Below are 25,830 nucleotides of genomic sequence, written 5' to 3'. Positions count from 1 at the left end.
TTCTATTTTTCAATAGAAATGAAAATGAAAGGTTCAATAAGGAAATCCGTGACCTAGAGTTAACATTCAATATTTTAAAGTAGAAAAAGTGAGCATAGCATTGAGTAACCTCTTTATATTGCTCTGTTCTGAGTAGTAAATAATACCTCAGGGTAGCGCTCAAAATAACTAAAAATAATTCTAATATTGCATTATGCAAGAAACCAAAATTCTCACCCAAGAACCTGACCTAAAAACCTATTTTTCCAGCTAAACCTGTCATACACTAATGTGTCATTTAAAATTTTGATAAAATAATAACGCAAACCTGATATGTTCAGAAATGTTAAAATAAATATTTTTAAATTATTTTGTTATACTTATTCTACTAGTTAGACATTTCATTAATTTCCAGATTTGTTTTTTTTCAAAAAATTATAAAAGAGTATCCTCGGTCTTCTTTTTCAAGTCTTTCTGTTGAGAATAACAAAACTAAAGTTCCCAGAAGTAGAATTACTGAGCAATTGGACAAGCTTATGTTTCATTTGTTAATAACTGTCAAACTCACTTCCAAATAACTTGTGATTTTTGACACTGCAATCAAGAATGCAAGAGACTTTTTACTTCTGCACTTATTATCAAGTATAGATACTTATTGGATATATCATTTCTTTTTATTTTAACAATTTTATTTATTGTGTCATTTTTGTTATTGATTTGCTTGTTTCAATTTTTTTATATTTTCCAGTTGCTTGAGCTATTCTGCTTTCACTAAATTTTTATATAAATTCAAGATGTAATTTTTCTGTTTGTATATAGAAAAGAAAGACTGACTGGAACTTTTTTTAGAATATGTCTAATCAATAGAAAAATTGGGGGGAAAAAGGGTTATCTTAACAATGATGTTTTTCCATCCAAGATCATGATTCATCTTTCAATTTGTTATCTTTTGATTGTTTTGTACATTTTTGTATTTATAGTTTTTATTATTTATATTTTAAAATATTTCTAAATACTTGACATATGCTTATTTATAGTATTTGAAAATGAAATAAATTACACATGTAATAGTTATATATATAGAGAGAGACACATATCTATACATAATATATATGCAGTTGTGTGTGTGTGTGTGTGTTGGTGTGTGTGTAAAGAAATGGGGCCAGAGAAACAGAAACAGAAGGAGACACATAGATAGAGGTTATATTTTATTATCCAAAATTGTGTACTATTTTGGAATATTAAGAGGATAATTCAAAGGTGAACTTAAAATGCCATATACTAAAGTTATTAATTTATAGATCACAAATCTTTCTTAGTAAGTCTTTGAATATTCTGTTTAATAATTTTATCATTTGATTGTGGAAACAGAAACATTCCAAAAGCCCAGATCCCATTCTAGAGGGACAATATTTTATTTTTTTCTCAGTATGCATGTTTGTAAAACATTATTCTACAGTAATTATTGAAGAAATAAAGGAGATATGCCATGTTTTATGTTTTATGTGCTTTTCAATATCTACATAACATTTATCTTAAAAATGGTAATAGGGTATGTTTGATCTTCTGTTCATTTTCACTTATACCAATGTGTTAAAAATATTGGTTTACATTTATATTTTTATTTATTTATTTTTAACTTTCATTTTTGGCTCAAGGGTACATGTGCAGGTTTGTTATATAGGTAAACTCATGCCATGGATCTTTGTTGTACATTACATAGTCACCCAGATACCAAGTGAAGTACCCAATAGTTATGTTTTCTGCTTCGTTCCACCTCCCATCCTCCACCCTTAAGTGGGCCCCAGTTTCTGTTATTCTTTTCTTGGAGTCCATGAGTTCTCACCATTTAGCTCCCATTTATAAGCAGAAACATGAGGTATTTGGTTTTTCATTACTGTGTTAGCTTGCTAAGTATAATGGCCTCTAGTTCCATCCATATTCCCATAAAAGACATGATCCTATTTTTTATGTCTGTGTAGTATTCCATGGTGTATATTTATCATACTTTCTTTATTCAATCTGTCATTGCTGGGCATTTAGATTGATTCCATGTCTTTACTATTGTGAATAGTGCTTCAGTGAACATTCATATGCATGTCTTTATGGCAGAATAATTTATATTTATCTGGGTATATACCCAGTAACATGATGGGTTGGCTAAATGATAGTTCTATTTTTATCTCTTTGAGGAATTGTCATAATGTCTGTACTCTCTTCTTCTAAAGTAATGGTTGCTCTCATATAATTTTTAATTTATATTTGTAAGAGCTTCTTGATTAATTTCAATGCCTATAGCTCATTTTTTATATAGTGTTCCATTTCTGAGAATGGTCCCATTACTCCATCCTTCTTTTGTTACCAACTGAATATTAGCAGTTGTTCTTCATGTAGTGATGTATTCTGTGGATCATTTAAAACAAAATACCTTTCCTAGAGACAGTTGCTGAAACCTCCATTAGAAATGCATTTTCATTCTCTGTTTGAGATTTTAAAAATACAAAGAATAATCAAATTTAATACCATTGTTATTTGGTTTGTGATTCATCTTAACTTTCAGTGTTATTCTGTTGCAATATTTTTACTCCTTGTTATAGGCAATACATTGGGAAATTATGAGACAATAGAAAGAAACATGCAATATTTCATAATACCTATGAAAATTATCTTAAAAGTTAGATCTTGGTTTGTAACTTCGTATATATTTCCAGTTGTAGGATGCTGGGCAACATTTTAAATATCTCTCAAGGTTTCAGTATTCACAATATAGAGATAAGAAAAGTACTAATTTTATTACTTTGAGAATTATTGGAGGCAATAAATGTAAAATAGCACATTGCTTACCAATAAATATTACTTTCTATTTTTATTAGTAGCTGTTATTCAAAGAGATTATATCAAGGTCTCCAGAACAGATTTAATTTTATTTCAGAAATTAGACGTCTTAGAGATTTACCAGTTATCCTTTCCTTTAAAATAAACTACAACAAATCTCTGTGTCATTAAATAACCAATTTATTTGCTGTTCATCATCCTGCATGTTAGCACTTTGGAATAGACTTAGAGATTCAGTTTTGCCTCAAGTTTTGCCTGAGGTCGCTTGTGAGACTCTAGTCTTCTTGTGACTACTGTTGCTGAATGGTCTAAAACTGGCTTACGTGTCTTATGTTTGTTGGTATTTCTGGAGGAACTTACATTCAATTGCTCTGTTTTATGTGATTTCGAATTCTCCAATACAAACTCCAAGCAAATTGTGAAGAAAGCGAGAGTGAAACTTTCTTTCCTCTTCACGACTAGGATCAGCACTTCCACTGCGTTCTGTCCATCACCACAAATCACAAGACTAGCCCTAATTCCACAAGGTGAAGATGTACTTCCTACGTCTTGGTGTGCAGCGTAGCAGGAAAATAGCATTGCAAAGAGACAAGTTCACCAAGGATGAAGATATTTGTGACCATTTTCCATTTCAATTAAATAAGCAAGCTTTATATTCTAGATTTTATTTCCAGCAATTTATATCTTGAAATCATTACGCTAATAAAGTGTTTACCAGATTGCCAACAAAATTAAAATTCTCTTACATCTTCTAAAAATGCCAAAAAAAATCTGAATATCTTCTTTTTAATCTGCTGGAAGAAGAGGATGATTGGTACTGGTATAGTCTTAATGAAAAATATTAGCTTTTCTCTCTTTTTTTTTAATTTTTTGACTTTTAAGTTTGATGGAAAATGTGTAGGTTTGTTACATAGGTAAACTTTTGTCATGGAGGTTTGTTTTACATATTATTTCTTCACTCAGGTGTTAAGCCTAGTGCCCAAAAGTTAATTTTCTTGATTATCTCCCTCCTCCCCTCCCCCACCCATAAGTATATAAGTCAACGCTTATATACTTTTGGTGGGAGTATAGGTATTACTTTTTCTATTAGAAAAAACTTTATTTATGAATACAAGGTTTTTTCTTTTTGGTAGATGTAATTACTTTTACATGCATAGTTGTGAGCAACAAAATCATAAAGAAAATCAATAAAAACTTTAGATATGTCACCATAAATCAATATTTAACATTTGACCCATTAAACTGTAAGTGATTATCAACATGTTTCTTTCTGTCAGAGAGTAGCTACCGTTTCTGTTTATGCAGTGACTTTTTTCATATTTTCCTAATATTATCAAACTAACTGAAGCAGAAAATAAACTGTAGTGATGATTCCAGTACATATGTGAATAAATGTTATCCCAGGGGTAAAGGACAACAATTAAAATTCATTGTTAACAGTTCGGCTTTTACTTTCAAGTAAAATTCAAGTGGAATGTAGAAAAATGATTTGATAATATTTAAGTTCTGAGCAGGATTACCTGAGATGGATGTTTTAAAATTACTGTGGAGGATGTAAAGGCAAATTTTCAAATGCACTTTAATTCTCCCCATTAAAAATAAAGGAAGAGACTCTCTCTACCCCTCCCTTTCGGTTAGAGTGTTTGCTCTAAGTAATTATAAAGTAAGTAATTGTAAATTATTTTCTTATCTTCCTAAAACGTATGGAAACCTGTTTAAAAGCTAGCTAAGACTAGCCAGCTTGAAGACCCAGGAATGTCTTTCTCTAGGACTTGTCTAGGGAAACTTGTCTTTGAAATGTAATCATGAAGAGCCCCAGTTTCTGCAGGAAGCAGTGTGCCTAACTTCAGCAGATTCTGTGCTGAGTTGCAAAACTACCTTCTCCCATAAAAATATTAAATTATTTTCTTTGGATAAATCCAATGAATCAACACAGACAACCACTGCAATTATCAGGTGTATCTAGGATAATCTGTGTGTATCAAATGATGCTGTAAGGTTCTCTTACTTGATGACTAGCTATTGTTTATCTTAAAGACATGAATGCAATAGGTTGTAACTATTTGGCTATATAAAAGGTTGAGATCTTATGTCTTTGCAATATCTTAACAGGTTGTTCATAAGGCACATGATATTCTAATTCAATACTACATATAATTTATATTTCTCCAGCAGGAAAGATGGTGGAAACGGCCAGAGGGGAATCTCTAGGACTCAGATGCTATCATTTCCCTGGTATCCTTGTGTGGATTGTCATTCTATCTCCTTGAACTCTCACCAACAAAATGCATTAATCACTTCTCGTTCTGCTTTAGAACTTAACTAAAAAATGATTATAAGTTATTTTCCCAACTTCCGATCAGGTTTGCTCCTCCTCCTCCCCTAGTAATGTAGGGGATATCCAAGTTACTTACCATCGGCAAATCTGTACAGATCTGTAGAAACCTCAATTCTTACCTACTCAGAAGAAAAATTGACTGAGAAGCCTAAGCCAGAAAAAGAGACCAAGGCAAGTTTCAGAGAAGGAGTAGAAGTTTATTACAAAGATTTTAAGCAAGAAAAGAAGTAAAGCACATTTGAAAGAGACCCAACGATTGGCGTGAAGGACTAGTACATCATTTAACCGTGATCTAGGACTGTAGGTGCTGACCCATTTCCAGTGGCCTGCACCCCTTTCCATGATTCTTCCCTTAGGGTGGGCTGCCCATATGTGCAGTGCCCTCTTTATAATTGAGAAGTGAGCATGTGTCCTGTGTTTAGGAAGTTGTACACATGCTCATCTGGGGCTTCCTTCCCTTCTCTAGTGGAATGCCCCAGAAGGAAACAGTCTGCCATTTTGTCTCTTAACGCACATGCCTCACTCCCCCAACACCTGAGATTTTATTGGAAATCAAGTACCAATTTCAAGTGTTTTTATTTGTTTGGGCAGTTGCCTTTCCCTGGTACCTGGCATTCAATTAACACATTAGTGTGACAGTTGTGCACCATCTGGAGATGATCTCTCCCTGGGGTCAGCTGCCAAATTATCATTTTTAGAGAGGCAATTTGATAACATCTGTACCATCACCTGATGGTGGCTTGACTGTCCTGGTGGGTTGTGGGGAGAGCCCTCTTCTGCCCTACTCATGCCAGTCTAACTACCTGTAACCCTATTCTTAATTATCACAATTGTATGTAGGACACAAAAAGAATCATGAATAATACATGAAACAGGTTTGTATGAATTGTGTAATTGGAGGGACCTCTGAAATTCTGCCTTTTATAAAGAGTCATATAGTGCCACTCAAACCATCAGGTCCAGATTTCTGGTTCCGGCTTAAACAGGGTCATGACTACAATCATATGGGTAAATGGGTAAATGGCTACAACCCAGCATCTTCCACTAAATACAAACTCTTGGGGACTGAAAAATAACCAATAGCAAGTGGAATGGAGCTCAAATTTGAAAGTTAAATAACAATGCTTAGCAATGAGTTTCTTGTTTGCATCTTCCTGTTTGCCTCCACCATCAAACAAATCATAGAAGTGAGCATGTAAATTGCAGGAGAAAATCCCCATTTCCATCAGAAGAATGGAAAAGAGGCCTGTATGTGCCACAGAGTGCGAAGGAAAACCCATTTCCTGGTGTCTGTTAGATTTCTCTTTCTTCTCTCCTAATGCTCTCCTGAGGCCAGCCCTAGCCATGGAAAGAACTAAGGAAACAACAGGAGCAACTGTCTTAGCAAAAGTGGACCTGTGTCCTGACCAGAGGAACTAAAAAACAGAGACCCTGATGAGCAGAAAACTTTAACATCATTAATCAATAGGATAACACAAATCATTAATATGATATTAATATATACCTATTGAAGCTAATTTAAAAGAAGAAAAGACAATTTTAAGTCCTGGTGAGAATGCAGGTCAACTTGAACTCTTATATAAGATAGCAGCTATGAAAGCAGTTGGCAGCTTCTTATAAAAACTAACATACTAGAAGATAGTATAGAAGAGTATCTAGATGACTTTGGTTATAGTGATGGCTTTTAAAATACCATACCAAAGGAATAATCCATAACAGAAATTGTTAAGCTAAACTGCACTGAAATTGAAAACATCTGCTCTTCAAAACAGTGTCAAGAGAATAAGAGGACAAACCATAGACTGACTGTCTTTTCAAAAGACACGTGATAAACAATTGTTACCCAAAATACGCTAATAGCTTTTAAAATTCAGTGATAGCACATGAGCAACCTAATTGAAAAATTAGCAAAACACTTGATCAGAAGCCTCACCAAAGATGTACAAATAGAAAATAAGCATGTGAAAAGAGACTCAGCATCATATGCCATTAGATTCTTGCAAATGAAAACAGGTATCACGAGCATATCAATTCAAATGGCCAAATTCCAAAACGCTGTACAAAGACAAATGCTGGTGATGATGTGGAGCATCACTAATTCCCATACAGTTCTAGTGAAAAATTCAAAATATTAGAAGCAGTTTGAATGGCAGTGAAACTGAGCATCATCTTATAAGATTTGACAATCTCATTTCTTGGCATTTATCAAAATGAGTTGAAAATTTATATCCATACACAATTCATATATGAATGTTTTAGAAAAACTTTATTGTCAATAGCCAAAACATGCAAGTCACTAAGAGGATCTTCCATAGATTAATGGATAAATAAATTGTGGCACACACAGAAGATGGAGCATTATTCTGCATTAAAAATGTGAGCTATCAACCCATGATAAGATAAGACATGAAAGAAGCTCAAGTGCATGTTACTAAGTGAAGGATCCTAACCTAAAAAGGCTACGTGTTACATAATTTCACCTATATGTCATCCTGAAAAAGCAGGGGAAAACTAATCAAGACTGTAAAATACATATAAAAATGCACCTTTAGTAAGGAAGGCTCTAAAACAAAGAAAGTTAAGGCATGTCTTGCTTTGTCAGTAAAAGTCATAAAAAATGTTATAGAAGGGAATTTATGCAAGTAAGTTTTATAATTTTTGTTGTAAAGGTCTAAGTGAGTTTCAAAACATTAATTATAAAAGAAATTCTGTATGTAAACAATTTGGCAAAAGGTTAAATAAGTATCATCTAGTTTTTCTGTAAACTAGACAGTAAAATGAAGCACAACAGGTCTTTTTAAAGTACTAACCTGCTGGTGCCTTGACCTAGGATGTTCCAGCCTCCAGAACTGTGACAAAGAAGTCTCTGCTGTTTATAAGCTGTCTAGTTTATGGAATTTTTGTTAACGCAACCTGAACAGAATAAAACAAAAGAAAGCATGCACTTACTAAATGCCCTACCGTCCTCACTTTAGATATTTTCCAAAAGAAATGAAGACTTAGATTCATAAAAATTATTTCTATGTGAATGTTTATAAAAAATGTGTTTACAATCCCCAAAGCAGAAAGAAACCCAAATGTATTTAATTACTGAATAACTTTTAAAAGGGTCCTATTCATACAAATGGAATATTACTCAACAAAGATGAGTCAAACTCTTGAACATGCAAGAAAATGAATGAATCTCAAGTGTATAAAGCTATTTCAAAGACTTCGGAAGCTAAATAAAATATGTTTTCATTTACAGGTAGTTTTGCAACAGAGAAAACTATTGGAAGAGACAATAGATCACTGGCTGCCAATGGTTAAAAGCAGAGAAAGCATTTAACAACAGAAGAAAAGCATAAAGATATTTTAGGGAGTGATGGAATTTTCTCTATCTTGATTATAGTTGTGGTTATATGACTTGATGCATGTTTATCACAGTTCATAGAGCTGCACACATTTGTATAAAGAGTAAGCTTTACGACACATAAGTTAAACACACACACAAAGTATATTCCGTGTACCCAGACTTTCTATTTTTTAAGAAAAAGCCTACAATTATCTTTTAGCTGTTGCTAATTAATTTATGACATATTTTAACACTCTCTAGTCTAAAAAATAGCTTATCTATTCTTTAGATACATAGTTCATAGTCCATTAGTTGTAAATTTCTTATAAAAACACTGTTTACAATTGCTTTTACAACATGATTCCAGTTTAAACATTTAAAAACGAGTCTTGAGAAATAAACAGATAATTCTGTCAAAAATATTGAATTAAGAAATCTGTGTGTATCATAGAATGCTGAATTGCATTTCACTTTTAGAAAATTTTCATTATAGAAGCATGATTAGTGGGATTATATATATATATATATATATATATATATATATATTAGTAAAAGAATGTAAAAGCAGAAGTGAGGTCATGAAAGGGTTGGTATGTGTCTTAGTTCATTTGTGCTACTATAGGAAAACACCTGAGACTGAGTAATTTATAAGAAACAATTTTTTTAGCACAGTTCTAGAAGCTGGGAGGTCCAAGATGAAGGCACAAGCAGGTTCAGTGAAGGCTTGTCTCTCAGAGATGAACTTATCAAGGTGTTCTCCTTTGACAGAAGACTAGAAGAGCAAAAAGGACCAAATGCTGTGTGAATCCTTTTTATAAAGACCTTATCTCGTTTAAAAGTGTTCTTCCCTCATTACGTAATTACCTACTAAAAATTGCACTCGTTATAATGACGCATTGGCAATTAAGTTTCAACATATGAAATCTGGGGAGCATTCACACCACAGTAGTCTGCCACGCTAAGTTTTTCCTATTTCAACTTGAAAGTAATGGGGAGGCAGTGAAGCATGTATGATGAAAATGCCATGAACGGAGTTGCCTTTAATAATGATTCATCCACAGTGAGAGGGATGACTATATGACTATATTAAGGGAGGCTATGTGAGAGATAGGAAGTCTAATGTAAAAATATTCTAAAAGTCTAGTCAAAACAAGATAAATGCCTAAGTTAAGTTGACAGTGTTACATAAATTTTTAATGTAATTATCTTAATATTTTTAAATGTGATTATGCAAAACTATAAAAACATATTTAAAACTTTTTAAAGTAGTGCCAAAATGAAAACTATGGAAACACTTTAACTAAAATGTTTAATGTACTGAGTTATTCATTCAGTCACGAAATTTTTCATTGTTTCCTGAAATTCTACTAAATATAGAGATATACTACTGAATTAGACATATGTAAATAAATAGGTATATCTACAGACTGGGAGATACATAATTTAATAATTTAGTGAGTCTTGTACAACTTCACACTTTTTTTTGAGTCTTGTACTACTTCACACTTTCTTTTAAATGTTCACTTTCTGGAAGTCCTTAGAAAATTGTATGGACATGGATGAACCTGGAAACCATCATTCTCAGCAAACTGATGGAAGAACAGAAAATCAAACACCACATGTTCTCATTTATAGGCAGGTGTTGAACAATGAGAACACAGGGACACAGGGAAGGAAGCATCACATACTGGGGTCTGTGGGGGGTAACTAGGGGAGAGACGGCAGAGGGTGGGGAGTGATAACACGGGGAGAAATGCCAGATATAGGTGATGAGGAGGGAGGCAGCAAACCACATTGTCATGTATGTACCTATGCAACAATCTTGCATGTTCTTCACATGTACCCCAAAACCTAAAACACAATAAAATACATATTTAAAAAAAAGAAAAAATAAAATTGTATGAAATTGAGTTTAAATCTATGGATTCACCTAGTCTTCATTTTCTCGTTACCTTACATCTCTCTTACCATTCTTCATTCTGTCATGACTATATGGACTTTATTTGGTGTATAAGACTAAACAGAGTTGATAAAGGCTAATGCAGCCATTCACTGAGAAGTATTTTAATTAATAATAATCTAAAAAAATATATTGGCCATTTTTAACATTAGGTAGTTTTGTTTCCTATCATGTGCATCATTACATTTTATGAAGTTTACTAGATGGAGAGAATATAAATTCAATTGTCAGCATAAATATGCCCCATTTCCTATGAGCATGAATCTCTCATTACATAGAAATTTTCTAATACCTTTCATAGCACTGATATTCTAAGCCACCTCAAGGGAGAAAATCTTGGTTTCAAGAAGTTGACCCATGCAGTGTTTCAGATTAAACAAACTACTAAAGCTCTACACACAATGGAAGAATTTTTACCATATGTATGAACCATCCATAACTTTTCTATATGAGAGCACTTATCACTGTTGTACCTGGGTATCTTTTCAGGGGGCCAGAAAATGCAGATACAATTTTCTGTTGAATAAATCCTGGTAATATCTAGGCTGTAGGATAACACAGATTGTCAGCAGAAAACAAACTTCAACCTGGAACTTGAAAATAAATACATATTCAGTAAAATGTCCATGAGCCCATATATCTGATATTCTTCCTTTTTAAGTATTTTCTCATTAAATCATTAATCAAAGTTAAAGTTTAAAATGAGGAAATCTTGGGGGAGAACATGGGAGTATCAAGCCTCTCAAAAAATGAGGGAAAAATACTTCCAAATACGTTGAATTTATTCAGAAATTAGAAAAGAAGATTATGACCCAAGATGAACAGCTATCGCAAGCCATCTTTAAAGGGGAGGGTAAAAGAAAACTTGTTTTGGCAAAGGGGTTCACATAAGCTCCTCAGGAAAAATGTTTATTGATTTTTGGAGACTGGAAAATGTGGTTAGTCAAAGTTCATTGGTGGAGATGTCATTACTAGGTGGTTGTTCTTTTGAGAGCATATTATGTGAATTGCTGCAGTTTTTAAGAAAATAATTCCTTTGTCCTGAAAATAATTTATTGTAGGTTTAAGAAAGTTCTTAAGACAATCTTTTCTTTGTGTTCTTCTAGGTCTAGTAGGCTTGGGTTTGACAAAAAGTGATTTCATGCTCGTATCTGCAACTTTCATATTTCCCTTTTTTATCAAGGTTTTTCCCTAAATGCTTGTCAATAAGCCTGTGGTCAAGTCTTGAGTGTTTTCAGTGCCAGGATATATCTGTTTAAGACAATTGGTCGTGATGTGGGGAGGTGATCAACAGTTGGAAGTTAGTGACAAAACACTTGTATGCCATATTCGAGCAATGAGGAGGCCAGAAGGAGGAGCTCTCAGGGATTAATCTGTCTGAATTTTATTAGTTTGATTTTGTGTGTTCCATAGGTATTAGCTATAATTTTAAGATACTGTGTCACCATCATTGTTAGGAGTTGCATTTCTGTGGAAATTTGAAACATTTTTTTTCTTTTTTTGAGACAAAGTGTTGCTCTTGTCCAGGCTGGAGCACAATGGCATGATCTTGGCTCACTGCAACCTTTGCCTCCCAGGTTCAAGTGATTCTCCTGCTTCAGTTTCCCAAGTAGCTGAGATTATAGGTGCCCACCACAGCATCCAGATAATTTTTGTATTTTTCTTTTTCTTTTTTAGTAGAGATGGGATTTCACCGTGTTGGCCAGGCTGGTCTCAAACTCCTGACTTCAGGTGATCCACCTGCTTCAGCTACCCAAAATACTGGGATTACAGGCCTGGGCCACTGTACCCTGCCAGCACGCACACACTTTAAAAAGAAAAGTACAAAGTTAAAAGACCAATAATACAAGACATGACAACTCCAATTTGCCTGATTTTAATCATGAGCGTAGGCCTGATGACAATCAACTGAGCAAATCCAATGAGCATGTGGGATCGGCTGAGATTTATTGTAGCTACGTGGCTTCTTCTCTTATGTTGTGTAACTGCATCTCTTCTCCAGAGGAGTGTATCCAAGTACAGCACGTAGTATTTATTAGCAATAGCAAAGATGTCGCCTTGTTCAGCTAATAGATAATCAAGAGCCATTCTGTTATCTAAAATTACTCTGGCAAGGGAAACTAATGAGCGCTACCATGCAGTGATAGCCTCTGCAGTGAAGTCTGCAAGGTTACTAGGGTTGACGGAGAGATTTTGAATCATTAATTTATTAGTCCAAATTTCACTCCAGAGAAATATTTTTCAGATGAAACCCATGGAAATGATTGTCATCACTAGGGAGTCATGTGGGGGAATTTCACCTGGTTCTGTGACATAACCTGTGTGGAGCAGCCCAATGACTACACAGTGATCAGTTTCAGATCTATTATGTGTTGACAACAGAGAGATCAAATATCCAATCCCATATTGACTTCCTGTTGTCTAGATGTCAAAACATTTGGAGGTCCATGCAGAGGTGCCTCACCCACAAAATTAGATACAGCCAATAGGAACACAGGCATTTTTTCTGTCTCTGATTTTTCTGCATAGTATGCAATCATCCCAAAGGTGAGTTGTGCTACTGCAAGTTGTTAATTAGCCTGCCTCATTAAACCATCCTAATAATTTTTTTTCTGCACATGTTAGGAAATGCTACTGAATGGTTTAAGAGGGGTGATTCATTGCATATTTCTGGGACCCAACTGGGAGGTTGCTGATTTTGGAATGTGAGGCAGGAAACAGGAGTTAAAGATAAATGGGAAAGCTTAACCCTATAGGAGGGTCCAACAATACCACTTGTATATGCGGTTGAATTTGGGATGTCAGTGAAATTCATTACAGGTAAAACTAAGAAGTTATTAAAATCAGAGACAGATTAGGGTTTTGATAACAATTAGTAAGATTCTCTACTTGATCCACCTCCCATAGTGATGAACTTGGAAATGTAGACAAGGGTATTGTCTTTCCAGGAAAAAGAGGAAGAAAAAGTAAAAATTATCAGTGAAAGAGTTGTATATAGCCCTGACCTGAGCATCTTCGGAGAAACCAACCACTAAGAGGTCATTTGCTTTAAGTCCTAGAAATCCTTATGTTTTATTTGACAACAGGGGTGCAATTCCACTCAGGAGCTAATATCTTCTTTGATGAGATATATGTATCCAGGAATCAATTTCTGTAAGTTTACTTGCACATGATTGGTTAATAAAGCATAATGTCTTTTACAATAGACAAAATATCCTATAGGTTGCAGGCTACGATGGTTTTCATTTGTTTGTTTTTTGAGACAAAGTCTCACTCTGCCACCTGGGCTTAGTGCAGTGGCACAATTTCTGCTCACTACAACTTCCCCTTCCTGGGTTCAAATAATTCTCCTGCCTCAGCCACCCAAGTAGCTGGGATGACAGATGTGCACCACCATACGTGGCTAATTTTTATATTTTTAGTAGAGACTGAATTCCTCCAAGTTAGCCAAGCTGGTCTTCAATTCCTGGCCCTCAAGTGATCCACCTGCCTTCGCCTCCCAAATTGCTGGGCTTACAGGCCTGAGCCACACTGCCCAGCTGGTTATAGTGTTTTAAGTCTTCATCTCCCAGGAATGCACTGCAAAAATATTGATCTATCAGAGTATGATTTTTATTCATAGCCTTGATTATACCTTTACAATATTGAAACATTTCATCTTTTATTTGGGGTCAAAACAAGGTGAGATCAAATGCCTGGGGTACCCAGTAACTACTGGAAAGGTGAAAAATTATGGAATTCAAAGAGAGTTCCCCTTAAGTTTGAAGCAGTGTAGGTAGAGCATTTGATCATGATAACTATAAGGTTTCTATAAACGTTTCCAATTAAGTCTTAAAAATACTATTAACACATTCAACAAGTCCAAAGGACTGAGTGAAAAGCCTAATCAAAGTGCTATAATGCTGGCCAATTAGCACACACTTGTTTCATATCTTGTCCAATAAAATAAATTAGTCACTTGCTGTGGAGTTTGAGGTCATGCCACAGGTAGGGATTATTTTTATTAATAGGACTTTAGCCACTGCTGAGGTGTATGTGTCCTGTCTTCAGTAGAATGCTTCAAGTCAATGGAAGAACATCCAGATTATGACTGAATTATACTCATACTCATGTGAGGTAGATAGCTGGATACAACTTATGTGCCAAATAATGAATGGCTCATTTAAAAGGTTAAAATGGCCAAGGGTGGTTTGCATTTACTTCCCAAGGTTTAACTAAGACAGGTAGGGCAGGCCAGACAGGCCCTTTTGGCAGTTTTGTTAATGTTACACCACCAGTATTATTTATAAAAGTGATAATCTTTTCCACAGCTCAATGATTTAAGTCATGTCTGGTAGTTAACAGCAAAAATGTCATGGAGTCTGAGAGAACAGGCTTTCTATCTGGCCCAAAGCAAAATTCATCTGTCATTAAACCAGTAGACATCATTTTTCTAAATTTGTTTTTTTAGTCTCCATTGCCCAATTTTGTGCAATTTTAGTAATTATTTTAAGGTCATCTTTGAGAAATTTTTCTGGGCAGATTATGACAGAGATTTGATTAATAAATAGAAACTTAAAAGCCACGTTCTCTGCTGGGCTATCAGCAAGGTGATCTCCTCTTGATTCCACAGAGTTTAGTTTTAAATGATCAAAGAGTTTGATAATAGCTAGAGCAGCCAGTAGCTGTGTTGCATCTAGTAATTCTTTTACATGTGGCCCATTCTTTATTTTGTCCATTGTAAGAAAATCTTTTCATTTCCACAACATTCCACAATTATAAGGAACTCCAAAAGCATACTACTGTCTCTATAAACATGAAAATTTTCCCCTTAGCAACAAGACAGCCTTCAGTGAAGGCAAATCATTCCATCTGCTGGGCTGAAATGCTAAAGGCAAAAGAGCTGCCTTCACAATTTCTAAGGAAGCTAATTGTAGTCTGCACTATACTTACTCATATTTAAAGAGTGAAACTTAGCATATTATTCTTTAGTGTCATTCTTTAAAATATGGAACATCTTTAAAACCGAGCAACTTAGCATCTTCCATGAGAGTACTTGCTAAGATTAGAAAGACAGAATTTCTTTGTTCCAGAAAGAACTTGCCAGAAAAGGAAAAAAAAAAAAAAAAAAACCTTTTAGAGTTGCAGAAGGTATATAAGAGCCTTTAAGAAGGCGCCTTAACCAAATCAGGTCATCAGTAAAGGTAACAAGGAGCTATTACCAAAGGGAAGAAGCTCAACCTGAGAGGAGGTACCTGGACAGAAAAGGGCAACCAATAGAACATAGACACCACAAATGACTCAATTGTATATTAGCCAGTTCCAAGAGTTGACAAGCTCTTCTGAAGGTCATCTAGCTTAGGGCCACTTCTGACGTCAGATTAGTCAACAACAAAAACAACAAAAATCAGAGAAATAAATATCTTCAAATATATTGAATTTAAAATTTAACAGAAATTAGAAAAGAGAATTATAATCTGTGGTGCACAGTTATGGCATTCTACGTATCAATTAAAGGGGAGAGAGAGTAAAGGGAAATTTTTATTAGCAAAAGGAGAAGTGTATGTAAGTTGCTTGCACGCAGTTTCTTGATTTGGGGCCCAGAGTCAGAGCATTGTTTCATTGGTGGAGATGCCGTACTGGACAGGTGTTCTTTCAAGAGCATCTTATCTAAATTTCTATAGTCCTAAAGAGCTAATTTATTTTGTGATTATTTTAGAAAGTTCTTAAGATAGTCTTTCTCTCTGACATGCAAGCATAAAACTTCCCCAGTGTTCTTTCAAGAGCATCTTATCTAAATTTCTATAGTCCTAAAGAGATAATTTATTTTGTGATTATTTTAGGAAGTTCTTAAGATAGTCTTTCTCTCTGACATGCAAGCATAAAACTTCCCCTTTCCAGATTTATTGAGTATGACAGAAAGTGATTTTATTCTAAGATCCACAATACAGGAAGGAGAGAGAGAGGAGAGAGAAAATATTTTTATTTTCTTGGGTGGGGAGGGCATAACTTATATTTCAATATAGAAAAAATTATAATAATTATTTAAAAAATGTAATTAAAAATATATATTCATTAAATTCACCAAAAAAGGCAGACAGGTCTAAAAAAAGAGGTGCAATGAAGTGAATGAAAATGCAGTCTAAAAATATATTTATTTTAAAAGTTAAGTAACCTTAGCTTTAATTTGTGTTACTTTTATTTAGTTTTGTTTCACTCATTACATAAGATAGGCACCATCCTGTTGTTCAAAGATCATAGACAAGTTAGTATATTTTCCCAACACTGGCAACAGTTAACAACAGATAATATTTTATTTGGAAATTGAGAATTGCTTTGACATATTTAATTTTTTTTAAATAAAAATTTATGAGCATTTAACTCTCCAATTTAGATTTCAGTAATTCTTTTTGAGACAAAATTTTCCTATATCACCTAGGCTGAACTAAAACTGTTAGACTCAATTTGCCCCTTCACCTCAGCCTCCTAAGTAAGTGGGAGTACCCTGGCATGCTTGGCTAGATTTGAGGAGTTTAAAATAAATGTAATTTACTAAAACACACTCTCACTAGCCCATAAACATTGGAGAGAAAGACTATACATTTTTACATATATATATATATATATATATATATAATTCTCATTTATTTTTCTTGACATCTGTATTAGTCTGTTCTTACATTGCTATAAAAAGTACCAGAGTTGATCATTTTTAAAGGAAAGGAGTTCGATTTACTCACAGTTCCACATGTCTGGGTGGCCTTAGGAAACTTACAATCATGGCAGAAGGCACCTCTTCACAGGGAAGCAGGGGAGAGAATGAGTGCAACCAGGAGAAATGCCAGATACTTACAAAACCATCAGATTTCATGAGACTCAATCATTATTACAAGAACAGCTTTGGGGAAACTGCACGTGTGATTCAATCATCTCCACCTGCTGCCACCCTTGACACATGGGGATTATGGGGATTACAATTCAAGGCAATATTTGGATGGGGACACAGAGACCAACCATATTATTTGGCACTTGGACCCTCCTAAACCAAATGCCCTCACATTTCAAAACACAACCATGCCCTTTCAATAGTCCCCAAAATTCTTAACTCATTCCAGCATCAAGTCAACATCCAAGTCTAATTCCTTTCCTCCCATGAGCCTGTAAAATAAAAAACAAGTTATTAATAGTTACTTCCTAGATATAGTGGGGGCACAGGCATTGGGTAAATACACCTATTCCAAATGAGAGAAATCGGTTAAAACAAAGGAGATACAGGTCCCGCACAAGTCTAAATTATAATAAGGCAGTTATTAAACGTTCAAGTTCCAAAATGATTCCCTTTGACTCCATGTCTCATATCCAGGTCATGCTAATGCAAGAGGTGGGCTCCCATGACCTTGGGCAGCTCTGCCTCTGTGGTTTCGCAGGTTCCAGCCCCCATCCAGCTGCTTTCCCAGGCTGGCACTTAATGTGCACAGCTTTTCCTGGTGCACAGTGCAAGCTGTAGGTAAATCTACCATTTGGCGTTTGGAGGACAGTGGCCCTCTTCTCACAGCGCCACTAGGTGGTGCCCCAGTGGGGATTCTGTGTGTGGGCTCTGACCCCACATATTTATTTCACACTGTCCTAACGGGTTATAAATGAGGACTCCACCTCTGTAGTAAACTACCGCCTGGACCTCCAGGCATTTCCATACGTTGTCTGAAATCGAGGTGGAGGTTTCCAAACTTCAGTTCTTGACTTCTATGTACCCACAGGCCTAACGCCACATGTAAGATGTGAAGGCTTGGGGCTGCACCCTCTGAAGTAATGGAATTAGCCCTATCTAGCCATGGCTGGGACACAGGTCACCAAGTCCTGAGACTGCATGAAGCAGCAAGGCCCTGGACCTGGCCCAGGAAACCATTTTTTTCCCGCTACTCCTCCAGGCCTGTGATGTGAGGGGGTGCTGCAAAGGTTTCTGACATGCCCTGGAAACACTTTTCCCATTGTCTTGGTGATTAACATTTGGCTCCTTATCACTTATTCAGATTTCTGCATCTGGCTCTAATTTCTCTCGATAAAATGAGTTTTTCCTTTCTACCTCATATTCAGGCTGAAAATTTTTCAAACTTATGTTCTGCTTCCCTTTTGAGAATAAGTACCAATTTTAAACCATCTCTTTGTGAACCCATGACTGTAGGCTCTTAGGAATAGTCTGGTCACATCTTGAATGCTTGTCTGCATAGAAATTTCTTACTCGAGATAGACTAAATCACCTGTCTCAAGGTCAAATTTCCACATATCTCTAGGAAAGGGGCAAAAATGCCACCAGTCTCTTTGCTAATGCACAGCAACAAGTTTTCTTTATTCTAGTTCCCAACAAGTTTCACATCTCCATCTGAGACCACCTCAGCCTGGACCCTTCATTGTTTATATCGCTATCGGCATTTTGGTCAAAGGCTTTCAATATATCTCGAGGAAGTTCCAAACTTTCCCTTGTCTTTGTGTCTTGTTCTGACTCTTCCAAACTGTTCCAATCTCTGCTGGTTATTCAGTTCTAAAATTGCTTCCACATTTTCAGGTATCTTTATAGCATCACCCCACTGCCTGTGGTACCAATTTATTGTCCTAGTCTGTTCTCACATTGCTATAAGAGAATACCTGAGACTTGGTAACTTATATAAAGAAAAAAGATTTAATTGACTCACAGTTCTGCATGGCTGTGGAAGCCTAAGGAAACTTAAAATCCTGGCAGAAGACACCACTTCACAGGATAGAAAGAGAGAGAATAAATGCAAGCAGAGGAAATGCCGGATGCTTAAAAAACCATCAGATCTTTTGCCGTGCAGAAGCTGTGGAGTTTGATTAGGTCCCATTTGTCTATTTTGGCTTTTGTTGCCAATGCTTTTGGTGTTTTGTTCATGAAGTCCTTGCCTACTCCTATGTCCTGGATAGTTTTGCCTAGATTTTCTTCTAGGGTTTTTATCGTGCCAGGTCTTATGTTTAAGTCTTTAATTCATCTGGAGTTAATTTTAGTCTAAGGTGTCAGGAAGGTGGGAGTGTAAATTAGTCCAACCATTGTGGAAGACAGTGTGGCAATTCCTCAAGGCCTTAGAAATAGAAATTCCATTTTACCCAGCAATCCCATTACTGGGTATATACCCAAAGGACTATAAATCATTCTACTATAAGGACACATGCACACGAATGTTTATTGCAGCACTGTTTACAATAGCAAAGACCTGGAATCAACCCAAATGCCCATTGATGATAGACTGGATTGGGAAAATGTGGCACATATACACCATGGAATATTATGCAGCAATCAGAAATGATGAGTTCGTGTCGTTTGTAGGGACATGGATGAATCTGGAGAACATTATTCTCAGCAAACTGACACAAGAACAGAAAATGAAACACCGCATATTCTCACTCATAGGCGGGTGATGAAAAATGAGAACACATGGACACAGAAAGGGGAGTACTAAACACTGGGGTCTATTGGGGGGAAAAGGGGAGGGCCAGTGGGAGGGGGAGGTGGGGAGGGATAGCCTGGGGAGAAACGCCAAATGTGGGTGAAGGGGTGAAAGCAAACAGAACACACTGCCATGTGTGTACCTATGCAACTGTATTGCATGCTCTGCACATGTACCCCAAAACCTAAAATGCAATAAAAAAATTAGAAGAAACAAAAAAAAAAAACATCAGATCTTGTGAGACTCAGTCATTATCACAAGAACAGCATGGGGAAACTGACCCTGGGTTTCAATTACCTCCAGCTGCTCCAGCCCTTGACAGACAGGAATTGCAGGGATAGGGATTGCATTTCAAGGTGGGATTTGGGGGACATAAAGTCAAACCATAACAACATCTCATTTTTTTCTTGCTTTACCTTCAAAATTTGTCCCATTTGTTAGAATGACAGCACTACATAGGTTTGTAAAAAGACAAAAAAAAAAAAAGACAAAGTTGATTCTTAATTTAAAAGGACAAAAAGAATAGATTGAACATGCATATTAGAGAAGTCTAAGGTGAGTAGAATATGGAATTTAGGAAATGAAATAAAAAACAGAGAACAGGTTAAAGAATGGCAATAAGAGAGTGCATATAAATTTAGAACTTTAAAGAAATTTTTAAATGAAAAAGCAGGAAACATATTTTTTGAGGAACAGATATTTAACATTTGAAATTTGGGAAGACCTATAATGACTACTAGGAATGTAGTGATTTCATCCCTTTTGTAGATAACTTCAATAGAAATTTAAATTATTTGAAATATTTGCATTACCTTTTAGAAAATTAAATTAAAATAGTATTCTGGATGCCTGACAAGTATCTGTATAATACTAAAAAATTGTAACTTCATGTTTACTTAATTACATTTATTTTGTGATGTTTCAACTTCTTAATTGTCTTTCTTTTTCATTTTTGTAGCCTCCAAATATTTTGTCTTTTTTAAAAAGCTACTCTTTATATTATACATAATTTCAGGTTTTAAAATACAGTCTTTGATCTTATAATTGCTTTCAACAGCTACAAAAAGAGCAGACATAGTATTTGCCTTAATATCAGTTAATTGCTATTTTGCAAGAAGCTTTAGAAGGCTTCTCCTTCCCAAAGGCTAAATTGCAGAAATCGTTAAAATGCAAATACAGGCTAGGTGCAGGGGCTCACTCTTATATGGTAGAATCACTTGAGCCCAGGAGTTCAAGACCAGCCTGGACAACATAATGAAATTCTATCTCTACAAAATTAATTAAAAATTAGCCTGGAATGGTGGTATGTGCCTGTAGTCTCAGTGACTCAAGGGGCTGATATGGCAGGATCAATTGAGTCCCTGAGGACCAGCCTGCAGTCATTTGTAATCATCAGGCCACTGCACTCCACCCTGGGTGACAGTGAGACCCTGTCTCGGGGGAAAAAAGCAGAACACAACAGACAAATATAAATAATTATAAATTTATAATTACATAAAATATATAGACTACTTACAGAATTACACATATAATTATACATATATATGTGCATTTAGGTATATTTCTGTATCTTCTATTCTAAAACTCAATATATTCCTTCTGCCTTATTTTTCTACTGTTTCTGTACACAGTATTAATACAAAATTTCATCAACTAAACATCTCTTTCTACTTGGCAGTGTTTCATAGCAATACATATGATTGACTCAACATTATATATGTGCAGGTGGTCATGTTTGAGAAATTTTTGTTATAAACATTAAAATAGTTTATTAGGCTCATGTCTTCTAATATTAATTATTTTAAGATGTGCATAGCTGATTATCTGAAGTTTATATATGCATAAGAAGATATATTCCAGCATTAAGTAATTAACTTTATCATTTTTACTTGATAAAGTCAAGATAAAACATCTGTTGAAACTTTTTTCTTCTCAGATATACATTTAATCAGCATAACTTCACTATGTCAGCAATATTTACTGCATTAATTAGATTTTAAATTAAAACAGGTTATCAAACGTCAATGAATGACAAGAAGGCAAGTGCATGCTCTCAAAATAATTGTAAAAATTTAAAAAATAGATATAGGTAAAACTGATTCAACTGAAACCTTTGATGCCACCTTAATATGGTTCATGTATAACATATGACACTTTTAATCCTGTTAATTAATTCATGAGAATACAATCCTTGGGGACTGATTTTAGCCTACCTAAGTGAAAAAGTGTAACTCATTTGCCCTTTGTAAGTGAATTACTTCCACATGAAACTCTTACCTTCTAATTTAATAATACTGTATTATAAATTCTTTTAAAAAACATATTCATTGTTTTAGGGCTGTAATATTAATAGTTGTTTTGCATTTATTTAATTGTGTCTCCCTAAACTTCATGAGTTCAAGGGCCAAGTCTAATATTTACTATATAGTAAGAACTTTATGGAAACAAAATGCATGTGTAGTTGATTTTAAAACTTAAAGAATAAATTAAAAGACTCCAAAAGAGTCAGTACTAGAAATTTCTTTATGTTGTTTTGCAAAGAATTAAAAATGCAAGTAACTATGGAATGAGAGGACAGAAGCCAGAAGTATTGGATTAAGTGAAATTTATTATAATTTCTGCAGAAGTATATCATATTCTATTATACAATAGAGAATTTGATAAATTGGCTCAAGGTATTTAAAACATGCAGGTATGTGTTGGCTGTGTTTGATAAAGTATTATTTTAAAAAAATCCTACAAAGAAGAAAGATATTTGGGGGGAAAAAGGCCACTCTGCATGTATGATAGATATGCATGACAGGAGTAAGAGTGGAACATGATTTTGGTGAGTTGTATTAGTGTAGGAGGCACGGACTCTCACCTCTAAACATTAACAAGTCAACTTGACATAAGCTTTGAATGACAAAAACCAATTTATTCTCAGGCTCCTTGTAAAGAACAAAACAATTGTGTGGTTGGCATATCCATTTTTTTTAAATCTCTGTACTTAAATCAGAGTAAAAGTGCAATTTAAAATAAGGGCCTCAGGAAATTATTTGAATTGGATTGAGTAGTTTAGAGAAAAGACTAATGACATGGCTCTCCCACCTAGGCCTGATAGATGCTAATTTTGTGAATTAATGTGAGATAGAGAAGGACTGCATGGGCAAAGACAGCAAGAAAATATAGCACAAATAAAAGTACATCCAGAAAATAAGAAGAGATGTGGCTATAAAGCAAAGCCATATAAAATAGATAAAAATGAGTCGAGAGGATTTGTCAAAAAGTATGAACAACTTTCCTTACTTTTGGAGAATCGCATAATATCAAAAGACTCTATGTAACTTGACAAGACTGAAATGACTCTTGCTCTTTCTTTGTTTGGCCTGCCCTAACAAAGCACCATAAATGGTGTGGCACATAATCAACAGAAACTTCTCACCTTTCTGGAGGTTGCAAGTCTAAGATCAGGGTGTCACTATGGGCAACTTCTTGTGAGGGTCTTCTTCTGGGTTTCAGGCTGTTGCTTTCCCATTGTAGTTTCACAGCACGAAGATCTCTGGGAAGCCCTTTGTTAAGCGCGGGGACCGATTCTCACACAGACTGCTTTCCTTTAGTCCTTAAACAGCTGCCAAGATAGAATGCCAAACCTCTCTCACAAATCACTCCCAAGAAAATTCTTGTGAGCCCCAAAATCTTTACACCAAAAGAGAGTTCTGTTCAATTTCATCCTGACAATGTAAATTCACTGTTTATCTTCACAGGTACAAGACAAAAACAAGACTAGAAATTATCCCTCCAACCACTCAGAGACAAATGTATATTTGGCTGCTTTCTCTATGCTTATTTATTTTTAATTTTTTTTTTAATTTCCATAGGTTTTTAAGGAACAGGTGGTATCTGGTTACATGAGTAAGTTCTTAAAGGTGAGTGGTGAGATTTTGGTACACCTATCACCCGAGCAGCATACACTGAACCCGATTTGTAGCCCTTTATCCCTCACTCCCCTCACACCCCTCACACCTTTTCCTCTGAGTTCCCAAAGCCCATTGTATCATTTTTATGCCACTGCATCCTCATAGCTTATGATAAAATAATCTCAAAAGTTCAATGAAAGTAGCAACGAACATAGCAAAAATTGAAAAATGAAATCTAACCAAACAAGAGCTTAAAGAGCTTCAGCACAGCAAAAGAAACTATCATCAGAGCCAACAGACAACCTACAGAATGGAAAATTTTTGCAATCCATCCATCTGAGAAAGGTCAAATATTCAACCTTTACAAGGAACTTAAAAAAAATTACAAGAAAAAACAACAAAACCCACTAAAAAATAGACAAACTACATAGACACTTATCCAGGGAGGACATTCAGCCAACACACATATATTGACATATATGTGAGTACATACATGTACACATATACCTGCATATACATGTATGTACACATCAGCATGTACATACATGTGCATGTGCGCATATGTGCATAAAACATGTGCATGTATGTGTGTATGTATTTCATATGTATGTGTACACATATGTGCATGCATATATGTGCATATGTGTATATACATGCAGGTTATGTGCATATATGTACATATTTGAGTGTGCATATATGTGCTTGCATGTGTGTCTGCATATATGTGCATGTTTGTGTAGATATGTACATACATGTATGTATGTTCATATACTTACGTACATGCACTAGCGTATATGTATGTGCAAACAGCATATATGCATGTGAACATGATTGTGTACATGCACGTACATGTGCATGCTTGTGCATGCATAAACATACATGTGCATGCATGGATGTGCATGCATGTACATGTATGTATATGGGTGTGTGCACGTGGCATGTGCATATACGTGCATGCATCTGTGCATATATGTGCATGCACATCCACACACATGTATGCATGCATATATGCATATGTGCATATGTGCAGATACATGCATGTGTGCGTATATGCATGTGTCCATGTATGTATGTGTGCTTATGTACATGTGTACATATATGTATGTGCGCATGTGTGTTGTGTGCATTCATGTGTGCATGTATGTACATATATGCGCACATGTGGATGTACATACATGCACGTATGCATGCACTCAAGTACACATGCAGATGTATGTATCTGTACATCTTTACATGTGCGCATGCATATATGTTCATGTATGTATGTGTGCAAATGTGTGTATATACACATGTGTGTACACATGTGTGCCTGCATGTGTGTGTACATACATAAATGTGCATGTGTGCATATATGTATATATATGTAGGTATATATGTATATATAAAGTATATACGTATGTACATATATATGTATATGTAAAAATACATATGTATGTACTTACATATTTTATATATACATTTATATACATTCATATATATTTTTGTACATATATATGTATATATAAAAGCTCAACATCACTGATCATTAGATTTATGTGCATTCCTAATACATCTGGTCTCAAATCTTTTTTATCAAATATATATAACCTGCAAAATTGCTGACAGTTGAGCTGTATATTCAGAGATTGCCTTTGCAAACCATTCTGCTACTTACATCCCATTTTATGATAAATGTCCTCTACAGAAGACAGGTCCAGAAAAGATTATAACACATTAATTTTGAGTATTATTATATGAGGGAAAATTTATATCATATCAAATAATTGTCCTGTTTTATGTGGTAAACACAAGGCCTAGACTTTGTGACCTAGAGTGACTGTGGAGCTCAGTGAAGCAGAAGTTCTTATCTTTAGTTTTGATTGTGGTGTAAAAACTACTTTTTTCCTAAGTAGTTTACATCCATTATATACTGTTTACTCTGATAATGCTTGCTATAGAAGTATAGGAAACAAATGTAACTAGGAGACATGGAATCATGATTCCATAACTGACTTTTAGTGATATTTATTTTCCTCTGGATACTGTGAATATAGAAGGAGGAGATGGAG

The sequence above is a fragment of the Callithrix jacchus genome, chromosome 21 (assembly GCF_049354715.1).
Source record: "Callithrix jacchus isolate 240 chromosome 21, calJac240_pri, whole genome shotgun sequence".
Classification (NCBI taxonomy): Eukaryota; Metazoa; Chordata; class Mammalia; order Primates; family Cebidae; genus Callithrix; species Callithrix jacchus.
The sequence above is the reverse complement of the archived record's forward strand: the minus strand, read 5'-3'. Positions refer to the sequence as shown.